Raw genomic sequence first — 14,637 nt, 5'->3', positions numbered from 1 at the left:
TGCCTGAAAACTCCCTAAACATCTCAATGGCATTCCTTAGTGTGTATATACTACCAGTTTTCTGCTTTCTGTACTAAAGCGGACAAAGTAGTCCAGACAAGTGAACTTGGAAGACAGAGAACAGCAAAGCCAAAGTACACTGAGAGATTAACTAGTGAATAATATAGTACAGAAAATAAAAAAATATATGCATTTCTTGCATTAAAAGAACTAGAGACCCCTTAATTGAGAACATTGTGTGTGTATCAATGAAATCATAATTCATATAGTTCAGCTCTAAAGCTCTTCATAACAAGATGATGCAGAGGCCAAAAGGGCAAATTACTTCAAAATGGGGTTAGGAAAAGTCACGGATTATTTTACATTCACTGGTGGTTGTTAAATATAACATTCAAAACACAATCTTCCAGATTGCTGTGAGTATACCACAGGACTGCCACTCTATATAGCTAACCATTGTTGGTCTACATGGGAGCAGATTATTGGTTTGATGACTCACGTGTCGGAGGCTGCTTTCCTTTTGACTGTTATATAATTTGGTGATTAACCCACTTTGAACAGAAACTCTGACAGCAAACCCATTAGGATAAGTCAGAAAATCCTTCCACATTTTCTACTTCTAGGTAAATGACTTAAATAGTAGTAATGTATCTATGTGCATGTATGTGTGTGTATATACATTGGGAAACAGCATCACCTCTATTTTCAAGCATCTTTTAAAAAGAAGGGCAAACCACCCATTTTGAACACTGAGCTTCCTATTAGGCAACACTAGGTGCAGACTGGGATTATAGGAAATATTCTAGTGCAAATTATGCACAGTCCACATATACATCACAACCCCCTGATTTTAAAAACTAAGAGAAGTTTAAACACATAACTTCTATAAGCCTTATGTGCTTTTCAGATGACTGCATCTTTTATTTTTCTTTCAGACTGTGCATACTGGATTGTCTGCTACATAATGTTCATTTCTCCAACCTTAACTGTAATTTTGCTCCTTTTTTTTTCTTCTTTTTACCTACTCTTATTTCTGTTCTAGCTGTTGTCTGATTCATGTGTAAAGTTCTTTGCTTTTTTTTAAATAGTCTTCTAGTCTTTTGCAGAGCAATGAGAATAATAAACAAACACTCCTGCTGTTGAACATGGGAAGTTTTATCTTTCTTCTTCACATGAGAGCACTTCTGTCCAAGTTAAGTTGAAGTAGTTGCTCCAGCGATAACATACATATAGACATTAAACACCATACATGTTGAATTGCTTCTATCTACTAACTTTAAACAAATCATATGGTTATATTATTTTCTTTTTTGTAAGGTTGGGGAAACTTTACCAAAATCAATGTATTTATTTTCTAGCTAGTTATTCATACACAAATTGTGTATTTGGTGAAGAACATAGTCAGTAAAAAAGTATTAATATTACTGTATCACACAATATTGTCAATACTTGGGTTCCATAGCAGACACACTGTACTGGACGGATAAAGCTCATGGCTTTATACACATAGTATTACCCAAATTGCATTGCTGCAAGCTTGTCTAAAGATACTGAAATTTTCTTGGAGGTAAATATGCCTAATTCTTATAGTACAGACAGACATCAAAAACAGATATTTCACAAAGATCAATATTGCACAAATACGTAAGACTTTATCAAAATGTACCAATTTTGGACTGAGCAGTGAGTCAGCAATGTAGTTACATGATCACTCACTAATGGATTTTAATATGTACTCAAGAACTAAGATGTTGAGAGAATCCATATTATTCATGTGTCATAGATCTACAGAGAATGTCACAGTAAAAAAAAAAAATTGGCAAATGAGACTTTTCAAAAAAAAATGTAATAAATAGAAAGCATAGAAGAAAGCAATGATTGCAGTATCTGGTTTGGGACCTCTGCTGTGCTACTGCTGAGGCAGTCACCTTATTGAGAAGAGGCCTAGAAAATTCTAAACAGCCTTTCATCCTACTTTTTGCAAAAATCTGTGGGTGCCTAGAACACCACAGTAAAGATGCAATTGAGTACAAAGTATGGTAGTAGTTTCTCTCATTAGCCTTTTCTCGTCATGCAAGAATAGTGACAGCACCCAGAAAACTGTGGGTCACATTAGTGAACATTTGCAGTGAATAGAGAGGTATCTATATTTTACTGGTGAAATAAAGAAACATAGTGCCAAATAGAGCACAAAAAGAATTAGCTAAATGCAGGCTAAAGAACCTAAAATTATATAAAAGGTGAAAGTGCATGGCAGTTCTTCTCTAATGCCCTATACTAATAGACAAACAAATACAATATAAAAGGACTGTATTCGAAGGTGCTCTGCCTGTTATTCACTTCAATACCACAATAACTAAGGCAAGTGACCTTCCTCCTTCCTTCACTATTGACCTAGAGATGTCACGTGTTAGTATCCATGTACTTGCATAAAAGATTTTTAATGCAAACCCATCTAGCAGTATTCAGGAAATCAGTAAAAGCTTTAACTACTTTGCGGTAGACTTGTCACGCTGAAGTGCTACTCTTAGAAATTAAAACTGAAGGCATGCATAGCAACCCCTGGCTCGGTTAAGAAACAGAGCAGCTTCAACGGAGTGAAACTACAGGCACTGAGAACAAAGAGTTCAAAGTTACATTTTTTTTCTGTTTTAAACATGTCTTTACACATCTTTTCCAAATGCATACATATTGTGCATTTCTGCATCTTAGACACCAATGTGCTTTCCAGGCTTCTAACTGTGTATATTTCAAAATCTTCTCATTAAATGCTCTGAATCTTTAGTACCATGGCAAACAAAAACACAGCTCTCTGAATTTACTAGCCAATAAAGGAGAAAAATGAAGACACTTTATGAATTTAATCTTTTTAGTCTTACTATTTTCAAAATCAAAGCTTAGCATTCTGAAAGAGGTATTGTAATCAACAGAAGTGTGCCATACTGACAATACATATACTGCTACTGAATCATCAGCATCCTGAATACTTTAAAATATGTTTTCTTGACATCTTCCTGGACCAAATTGCCTATAATAATCCATAAATGTTACTTCATATTTTTACTAGAGAACACAATACTGTTGTTTAAAGGACTGTACTCCCTGATGAGGCATGAACACTCTGACAAAATCATTTGCGTTGCAACGCTGCCACATAGAAGAAGATTAATTTGGGAAGCTCTATTATCTTAGACGATCAGCTTTGCAATTAGATGTTATCTGAAAAGAAATTTGGAATACAAAGAACAGCAAGGAACAGAATTAATCCAGCGGAGTTATAACCAAACCATAGGTGAGGAGATTTTCTTCTTTCTAATGGGGCAATGTTGGTGCCAGTGAGGTTTCTTGAAAGAAAACTTGAGTCCACACCTCCTAGCAGAAATAGCACTTATTGGCATTATGTAAGCTAAATTACAGAAATGCATTGACGCTGACCAGTTTTCCTCTTTATTTTCAATGAAAATTGAGTTCAAATTGTCTTTGAAAATCTTCCTTTTGACAGGAAACCTCATGTCCATTGCAGTGTTTAAGTAATGCAAAACAGGTCTGTAGCTGTATTGTCTTAGGCTGTGATCCTGTCAGATTTCATAAGGTGAGCAATACCAGGCATTGAAGAGGAGGCCTCTTCAAAGCAAAACCAGATGGTGCAGGAGATGGTGCTAGAGACACAATAATTGATGTGCTTTCCTCTGAGTTATCACTGAGCTGAAGACTCCATAACCCAATACAGTACTTGGGGTACTGTCAAGAATCCTGTCTTTCAAATTCAATGTCAATCAACATATGTGCCTAATCCTCCTCCCTAACAGTACAACTTTAAAAATCTGGGTGACAATCTGGGTGCTGTTAGGAGAGGGAAGGAACTAGTTACTACCAGAACAAAGAGGACACAAGATTTTCCAAACCAGGGAACTGATTTCATGGGTGGGTGTTCATGTATACCTGATGGGATTCTATATACAATGTGCAAGTCTGAAGGCACAGGGATTTTACACAGGATGTAAATCATGAGTTTCCTGAAATACAATGATCTGTTGGTCCTAGTAGCCATTCTGCAGTAGGACCCTTATATTTCTAGTTAAGCAACTTTTGACATGGTGTTTTTACAAAAATAGTGCAGATTATACTGGAGATCGAGTTCCATTCATTCACCTTATTTATATTGCTTCTCTAGTCTGTTTGCTCATTCTTGAGGTAATACTTTTTTCTGATTTTTTTTCAGTTGTCACTGTGAATGTAATCTAGCTTGTTAGAAGTAAAATATTACAAAAGTGTAAGCCTTAAAAAGGCTTGTGACCCAGAAGAGATCTCAAGCAGCAAGAAAATAGAAAGCCTTGCAGACATGTAGTTAGAAAGTGAAAAGATTAATCAAGAAAGGCCCAGTACTCTTAGATACAGCATGCATGCCATCTTTCAAAACTTACTATATTTTTAAGAAATAGTTTATGCTATATGCCTGACACCATAGCGGCTGGGTTAACACAGAATGCCATAGGCAACAGAAAAGAAAGAGTTTCATCTGCTGGAAAAGCTCAATGTCCAATGCCCCTTTGTCTTACATCATCAGTCCCTAGACTGGAGCCATATTTGATGCGGTTTAAACCGGTCATTAGGAATCCAGTGGTATAACTGTATTCATGGATAATGCATTCATCTATTAAAGACATATGTAAATATCAAAAATGTTTTCTTAGGTCATATGCTGTTGTTTTAGCCAAAGGTAGTTAGCACTTCAAAGCAATGTGGAGTCTGGCTTTTGGAACACTTGTTATAAAGTCTTCCCTTTTCAATTTCTGACAGTATGCTTTTCCCGAGCTACAAACAAGCAGTATGAATGAAATAGTGGTGATAGATGCACCAAAATTTGTAATGGAATTGTCAGGCTTTCTTTTTCCCCAGTGTCCCTTCTTTGCATAGGGGATGTGACTGTGTATTGAGTGGAAAATTATTCCTGCCTAGAGAGCTAAGCTTATCAACCTTCTAAATTGTTCCTTATAACAGTTTGTTTTCTTTCCTCTACCCTCAAGAGAGCCTTAGAAGCTGTGCACTCTCATCACATGGTGATTACAATCAGTGTATGAGACTGGAAATGTAGTGTGAGCAATGCATTTTGTTCTCTGTTAAACAAATCTTCCATTGAAAACTAGAAAAGAAGTTATTTAAAAACCCCAAAATCTTAGAGGATTAATTGATAGCAGTTTTAGCTAATTCAGTCCTGATTCTTATCTTCTTAAAAGCAAAGTCTCTTTCATTCAACAGTTTTTACCTTGACAGTAATGTTCCTGATTTTCATGGACTTGTGTTTTGTTGGAAACAGAAGGAAACAAATTACGTCTGAATGATAAAGGGATGGAAACAATGCTAATTAAGTACTCAATCTGCAAGCACATTTTATAAATCTCCCTTCTGAATATTGAGATCTGGAACAGGGATGAGTTTTATATCTTTTCAATTGCTCTTTGAGGACCTCTGCTTCTTGACTCATGTGGTGGTGCTGGTGTTCTGGGTGCTTATGGGCTCTTGCCTTTCTAAAAGGAGTATTTTTACAGTCATTCTTTGATTTCACTTTGTACTCTTCTCTGTAGCAGTTGAAAGGGTAGAATAAAAGTAAATTGAAATTATGTCTTCAGAATTTTTAACTCTATATACTTCTGAAGTAAGTGTTTAGAAGTCAAATGTATTAGTAATACCAATGTATTCTTTGTGCTATAACTGAGAAATAGTCCTTACATCAAAGCATGACCTCTTGATATACCAGATACTAAGATAAAAATCTTTTTAAATTCACCCCATATAAATCCACTAATCTCCAAAACTCACGGCTTAAGTCTCATTTATGTTAAAAGCATACACGCAGCTTTGGCAAATTCAGGTCCACAAACATTTCCAGGGAAAGCTAAATATAACTTAATGTGAAAGAAACAAAGACTAAGCCTTCCATTTTCAATTAAAAACATTCAGTTATTAAATTTCATAGGAAAGGTGTCAGTCAACTGTGATTTTTACTTATCTGTTCACTTTATTAATATATTAGAAGAGTAAAAATAGTATTTTCTTTCCAAGAAAACCATCCATTTGACAAATATTTTATATCACTAGTTCACTACTCAGCATGCCTGCCTTTTGTTAACATCATTGACAAAGGAAGAGACACACGTCTGGGGTACCCAACTGTGTATTATCTACACTACAAATCACCTGTCTTCATTCGTTAACTCCTGCATTAAAACACACAAGGGAGCTCAGGTGTTCATATCACCAAGGCATGAATTCTCAAAACTGCTTTTTCTTAAACTGACTGGTGAACTATCATGGGTGAATGGGAAAGCAAAAATAAGAACTGGTGCATTTGAAACAGAAGTTGACACTTTTATAAAAACTGAGATTGAAAGCCTAGCCACCGTGCTGTTGTTCAATATCTGGAGTCACAGAGAAGGCAGAATGTGAGATGACATCTTCACTTCATTTATGCTTCAGGGCAGAGGACAACCTCCTCCAACCATGACATTTTTATTCTATCGTCTGAGGGAAGCTCTGCAGGATTTTGTATGTATCTCCATCTACAATTCTATTTTCATATTTGCTTTTTAAACATGGAGTATGGAGAATCCATCCCGTAACTCTAATAACAGTATTGACATCACTGTTCACACTTAAGAGTTCAAGAATAACCGAAAAAAGGATTCTTAATTTTCTCTTTCACTTTTAACAATACTGTGTATCTTTTCTGAGTAGCATACACTGTAGGTAAATATAAAGCTCGTGATCATCTTTACAAGCCTTGGTTTCACTTGTGACTTATTCAAAGAGAGATGTCAGGTTTACTGAATTAGTTTAATGACTTGTTAGGCAATTGCTTTCTGGTACCTCTTTCTTGCAAACCAGGTATTCTATCATTTTTCAAATAATTGTAAATGATCAATAATAATAATAGACCTCCTATTACTCCCTATAGTAGTTAATTAATGATTGAATTAAATAAAATTGAACCTCGTATGCTATAACTGCACTTGACGCTATCCTATTCGTGACTAAAGAGTTACAGAGAGCTATTTTTAATCTTCTTTGTATTCTTTTCAATATTTTGGCAGTTTTATATGAAAGACAATGACAATAGAATCAAGTCTAGTATAATTTAAAAATAACATACTTAATGTAATATAAAAAACAGAATGCAGGTGTCAGCGTAAAGTACACCTGATATCCTGGAGATCATGTATTTAAGCAATGAGTAAAAGAACAACTCCAATGTCTTGCCTATAACACAGATTTAAAGCAATTCTATTTTTGTGTGAAATTCCGGTTACCTTTCCCTGGGCTGTCATGGAAACTGAGAGGAGGCTTATGGCGTTGCCCGAGTGAATGGATTGTTTTGGAATTACCTTTCTCTACCTGTGCCGAGCAGCTCTTAGAAACACAGCTATAGGTTCTTTTCCTCCATAAAGACCACAAAAGGAAATTCACACTACTTTGTGGAATATTGTATTAGCCTAAATCATTCTTCATCTGAGCACTTAGGTTTTACTGGATGTCACCTATAAGGCAGCACTAAAACTCCAAAACTTATGTCCAGCCCTAAGTATTGGCGCTGATCTGCTGAAGCCTTCCAGATCACTCACATGTTTAAACTAAAGTAAGTGCCTAACAACTTCATTAGAAGGAAGTCAAAAGAACATATTTCCTTTATTTTTTTCTGATGGTTTTTACACAGATACAGAAGAAAACAAAAGAGAAAGCAGAAAGTAATGATTATTATATAACTATGAAAACCTTGGAATATAAATTCAGGTAGGCTTTTTTTAATTCATAGTTCAATACTGACAGTATCTTGATCAGTTTCTGCCTTTCTAGGTCTAACGGTTCGGTTAAAGTTTCTGCTTCTTTGTTTGCTTCTTTTCAAAAAATTCTGTTTATTTAATTGTTGTGAGTTTACATTTTCACACAAACTCACCCATACATACCCTGTTTGCAAGCTGCAAATCCATCGTGTTGTGGTGGATTGGAATCACATACTGTACCATTGCACAGAACAGCAGACAGTGGTTACTTGATATGCAGCTCTTGAACACTCTGTTTGATTTTCAAAATGCATCTAGAGAACTTATTTACTGGATAGTAGTCCATCATGAGAGAAAAGAGGATTATATTCTCCAATTAATAAATAGAGAAACAAAAAAAAAGTGTAAAGCAAAAGCATCAATTACATCAACTGTCTATTCTAATATATTTGATTTTGTCACAGTACTGAACCTTAGGCAGCATCACTTTGAAGGCAGAAGCCCCTTGCATTTAGCTATTGCTGGGAATGCAAGATAGAAAGTTTTCAAAACAAACATGAAGTGTTCTAGAAAATCAAAATAATTATATGAGAATTTTGGTTTAATTATCTCACTTGCCATTGCAGAATTCAGAGATAGTTAGAATTTATTTTTTTCATGGCAGCATACTCTTTTGCTTCAGCTGTGAATATTTCTCTTCTGTTCCACTGGATTTCTCCTTCAGTCATGGCAAATTTACCCATTTCTGCAGTAAATCAGGCAGACATTATACAGATGACAGCTCCTCTCACTTCATGAGCTCTACTAAGATACAAGGAATATTTATCCAGTGAGACAGGAGGAAAACATTAATTATTCAGTTAACCGATGATGATGCAAAGTGCATGACGTATGTAAAAGTTTGAACAGTTAATAGGAGCTCTCTATGTGTATTTATATGTCTATATTGTAATGATACACATTTGAATTTCAAATCCATCAAAAGGTGTTTCATAAGCACTAAAAATATATTTCCAAGATAGTCAATGCTAGTAAGTAGTCCTGTCACAAGATTTCATCAGAGAAATGCAATTAAATTACATTATCAAGCACTTCGGCAATATAGGTCAGTATAGTGGTTCTACCTCGTTATAATCAAATTTCTTGATTCATTGTTGTCTAACTTTACACAGGCTTCAATGTCTAAACTGATAACAAGATAGCTGGGACAAAGGAGGAAATGGTAGCATTTTTCTTATTATAGTTGTCTAGATAAATTAGAAACAGAAATAAATACAAGTATATATGCAAGGATTGTATGGATTAATTGGTCTGAATGGCTTTTGCTTGTTCATTTTGCTGGGCAGGAAGGCTTTCTCTTTGTTTGGAGGCTGTGAAGAGGTGGAAGGACTGTTCTTTTACCAAGTTAAAAATAGTCATTCATGAAGGAATAGAACAAAAAAATAACCCAGGAGAAAATGCAGGTCAGTTGCAAATCTGGTGGCTCCAGTTGTGTTATATTAGATGCACTGTTACAAACTACGTTCACAGAATATTAAAATTCTTATGTTGTAAGAAAAAATAAATGATATTCTAATCTCATATACTTGGAAAATGTCCACCAAAGAAAATATTACTACACATTCCAGCTAACTCTCAGAATTCAGACAGCAACTGGCACCAGAACTCCACAAAACTGCATTTTTTCACTTAAATTCTTCGCTTTATTTTCCATTTGTTCCTAATAAAGTTAAATATTTGCTATAAATAAACTATTACTAAAACACAGTAAAAATGGTGGGTTGTTTAATTTATTACATTCGTACTGTCAACTTTACCACAAATCTCAATGTTTCTCACAGGCTGAATCAGAAAATAAAAAGTAGTCTCTACGGCCATTACCAGGATATATTCCAAAGTTAATCCATTTGTATCATGAAAATGTTGGCATATTAAACCAACAGCAAATGATATTGCCTTTCTCTGAAGTATTGTATCACTGTTTTGTAAACAAAAGGATTCCGACAGAGTAGGAAAGATTTGTGTACTTATACTCTATGTAGTACAAGTATCAATATTGTAAATGTGTACAGTTCAGTAATCTGTGCCTATTGACCTTGTCATTCTGATTCCACTGAGAAAATGGGAACTGTACTTTCACATCTTTTATTTACTTACAGGCTGAAATTAGTTCTATGGCCTATGGGCTCCCTGAAGCTGCTTCTGTGATTCACTGAATTGCTTCTGCTGTGTTATTGCACATTAGAAATGAAATAACTGCCAACAGCAGTTGCTTTCTGATGGACGGTGCAGGACAGATGCATTTACATTGACATTTGTTACAAGAAGTGTCTTCAGAATAAAATGAGTATAACAATGTTTAACTAGCCATTATGGATGAAAGCAAACTGAACTGTATTTAATTCCAAGCCCAGGAGAAGGTTCCAACTTAGTTTAAAACTGTTTTTATTAACTGTGTCAATATTATTTTCCTGTATCTTACTGGAAGATTAAACTACCTGAAGTAATTTTGAGCTGGACTTGAACACAAATGTAATCTACAGCTGCTATTTAGAATACATTTTAAAATCAAAGTCATCAAAAATGTAGCAAATTAGAGTATACTAATCCTACAAGATCCTAAATTTTCAGCCACAGTGTGAGCACAGTCACATCCCAGCTCTATGTTAGGATGAGACCTGAGCATGAAAGCCAGAAAGAGGAGCATAGCTGAACCGTTTCCCAAGCTGGATAGCCATGCAATTAGCATTACAGGAGCACATACACCACTCTGCACATAACTGCAGAAAAACATCCTAAATAAAATCTCTCAATAGAGGTAAGTAATAAAAAATATAAACATTTACTTAGAGACAAGTAAAAGCTGTATATAAAGGCTTTTCCAGATCATGAATTCCATTAGCATTTACACAAATTTCTCAAATAAATCTACTTTAATAGAAGTAATTTTTTACTTTTGCATCATCATGGGCTGTCCAATGTCATGTCCTTCTCCATTTCCATGACAGGATGGTGCATTTCTTATCTTTTTTGTATCAGTTTATAGTAAGCATTCTCTTAAACTTTGTGTGCTACCTGTTGTAAGCATGTTTGTTGTAGTTGTAGTAGTAGTAATAGTAATAGTAGTAATAACATCTATTTGATCGTATTATTTTTTAGCACTCTGGAACTCCTTGTTTTGTCTTTTTCTTCTCTCACAGATAAATGAAGTACCACAGGATACATCAACAATTTCTAATAAACGTTTATATATATGGATTTATACATATAAAGCATTTGGCAAACATTAATTGATCTTTAACCCTTTGAAATATTATCTTCATTCTAATAAATATTTTCACAAATCACAGAGCACCAAGACAATGTACTGATATCCAAGACCATAATCTTTTCCGCATGTGCTCACGCTTGCATGCCAGGCTGACGGTACTGTACATTTAGAACACTTTGAAGTGAAATCCTAGCAAAATATTTCATGTCATTTCAAATTGAGAAAGACAATACAGCTTTCTTGAATCAGTGTGGCCATTTTCCAACATTAATAAAATTCTTCTTTCTGTAACACGTTAACTATGAGCCGCACAGCCCCTTAGGTTCCAAATTACTTCATGACAAATTTGACATACTGAGTTTTATAGGCCTAACACAGTTTTTAACGCAAATGAAAAAAATGTGATCACTTTTAGAAACCCTTAACACAGCCACAGATGTTTAGCTCTTGTCCTGCTTGCAAAGAGCTTTATTTTTCAAATTCAATCCAACAATCATGGAAAATATCAATAGACAGTAATACTAGTAAATGTATCATATTAGTAATATAATACATTTATGTCACATTTGCCTCTCAGTGATAGTAAATCCACCAACACCCTCAAAATGAAACAAATATTAAGATATTATCAGTTTACAGACATTAAAAGTTTAAAATATCTAAACCTGGAAGAAAAGACTATCATTAAGAATCTGATTGGCATTGAAAGTTACCTATACCACCCTGGTAAACACAATAATCATGTCTCTGAGATGTTACTGCTTAATTACATATCAAAAGCAAAAATATTAGAAAAACTACAGAGAGAAAGGTTTGGTTTTTTCCCAAAGTTTCAAATTATTTTGTCTTCCATACTGAATTGTTACCTTAACTATGCATGAAAGAAGGGGAAAAGTTATGTTTCTAACACATAATAAATATTCAGTGTTCTGAAGAAAAATGCCTTTTGGTACTTTTGGCAAAATTACAAGCACATTATATAGTATGGAATCAAAGTTCTTATCACATGACTGATGAAAAATGTGAATGAACAAAAATTATATTTGGAAAAATCATTTATGGATGTTGATAAACTCCTAGTATTTTAGTATTAATAAAGGTCTTCTGTATTAAAAAAATTATTTGTGTGAAAGAAAATATCTACCGTAGTAATCTTCATAAGAATGCTTCTGATCTTATTCTCAATTCATTAGGCAAAAATGTAATTTACAACAGTGATATTATTTTACAACTGATTATTTATGACTCCCACATACCAAAAAAACAACATCTCAGAGAAGTATTTGTTAATATACCGGCCCAGATCCTCCAGCATGTCTGGTCATTGCATAGCTCAGAATTATGTATAGAGCTCCTTCTTCTTCATGCTTCAGCTCTCTGGCTTTCATCTGCAAAGATCTGAAAGCTACATAAAATGTGAATGGTCAGCTCATTGACCTCAAGACCTTAGAGTCAGATCTTAAATAACTTTAGGCTTCTTCTCCCTTTTCTCGGCTTACTGTGGAAATTGGCATAAAGTTCTTTTTACAAACCTCAGCTTTCTGGAGGATAAACCTTAACATACGTTGAGGTAAAGTTCGTGGTTTCCAGAAAAACTGAAGAACTCTGAAGATAGGTCCTGAATGAATCACAAAATTGATACAATATTGTTCACACTGTAGTTACTTTAATGTGTTGTCCCACAAGGAACGAGACAGCTCCAAGCCTACATACACAGTCTCAAAAAAACACTGGAAGAAAATAGGCTTACATTATTCTTTTTTCAGGACAATATAATGACTTATATGCTCATCCCAGTGTTATAAGAGAATCTGAATATCACACTGAAATGAATATCAAAAGAAGACATGTATTTAAATAAATTATATATAAATTAGCAGTTTTCCGATGACCATTTATTCATTATTCCACTGACTGATGAAATTACATATAAAAAGCCTCTCTTTCTAGGCAACTTAGGAATGTCTGTGTCTGTATTTTAAACATACCACTAACATTAGGCCTGCCCCAACATTTCTGCTACTGATTATTCTCCACACTCGAATGTTTGCTAAAGAGACAAATGAAAGAGAGATGTTGTGATATGGAGGTCTTTCCAAACACCCAAGAAATAAACACTAGAAGGAATGTCTGTAGGAGACATTAGAATACGATCATTTCATGGCAGTCTGCAGAAAGGTCATTTCAAAAGGATGGTAGAGGACAGAAAAAAAATGAATATTGTAGTAAAGTATTCAAATGGCACTGAGGATCTTCACAAAATGCTGGCTGGAATGGGAACTATAAAATCTAAACACAACTATACTTTTTGTTAGCCAGTTGAGGTTTTGAGATAAATCCTCTTTGAAATACATGTTATTTCATATTATGTATATTGACCTGTACAGATAAGGGGGAAATGTGATACAAAGGCAAAAAACATATGGCAGCTTTCCAACGCGAGACACTGAAGTATTCATTCCTTTGTTCTTTCTTTTTTTAGCCCTGTATCTTCTCCTACAAGAGATAGAGCAGTGATTTCAAGAAGAAATAGTTGTAAAGGAGTAGATAGGTTGTAAAAAAAAACGGAATCGACACAAGGAATCCAACTTCAAAACTATGGTTTCAGAGCCTAGAAAAATAAGTTTGGGTCACACTTCAATGCCAGCAGGTTCAAACATTGATCCCCATTGCTGTTAGGTCAATAATAATGTTGAGCTTCTCTGTACCGTGTTTGTGAATATTTATTATTTGTAAATATAGAAAAACTTTTTTCTGGTTATCTACAATATTCTTAATTCTTTCTCCTTCTAACTGAACTAAATGGCTCCAGGCCCCATAACTTATCATATAGGTATCATACAGGTATGATACCACAATGACAGATACAGATGCTTCAAATTCTTGATATAAATTTATGGTACACTTCAAATAATATTATTGTTGCATCAGCTGTTTGATTTAAGCACTGCCATCATCATATATCTTCCTCTTCAGGAGTGAAGTAACAGGTAGTTTAGGCAGATTGGAAATAAAGTGGGAGAGACCTAAAATATGTCAAAAGTAGCTCATCCATGGTAAAGATGTTGGTTTCATTAACATTAGAATTTAATCTCAAAATCTATTTGCTTTTCAAATTCTCCAAGATTTTTAGGGAAGAAGATTAAAAACATCCTCTTCAGGTTTTTTATAGTCTGTGGAATGAGAACTAGAAGGCAGCACCTCCCATCCTTCCCTTGGAAACTCCACTTAATCTTTTGAGCTAATAAAAAATTGGTATTTTCTTATCTGTCTAGAAGGCATTTTGCTGTAAAATAGCTGACATTGATGAAAAATTTAAGAATAGAAAGACAGGAAACTGAAACTCTATAGACATATGCAGATAACAAGGGGCGGAAAAGGAGGAAACACCCTCCAGCAAGTAAGTTTCAAAAATTTGTATATGCAAACAAGACAATGCTTTGCACAGTGCAGTTATCATAACGTGCACTCTGAAAGTGGATCAATTCTCATTGAGCCTGTAATAATAGCCCAGTTAGTACTGGTCTAAGGTGCATTAGCACCTTGAGAACAAATGGGACTTGGACATCTCTTTCCTCATAGCCAATG

Source organism: Cuculus canorus, chromosome 4 (assembly GCF_017976375.1).
Source record: "Cuculus canorus isolate bCucCan1 chromosome 4, bCucCan1.pri, whole genome shotgun sequence".
Lineage (NCBI taxonomy): Eukaryota > Metazoa > Chordata > Aves > Cuculiformes > Cuculidae > Cuculus > Cuculus canorus.
This window is presented reverse-complemented; position numbering follows the sequence as displayed.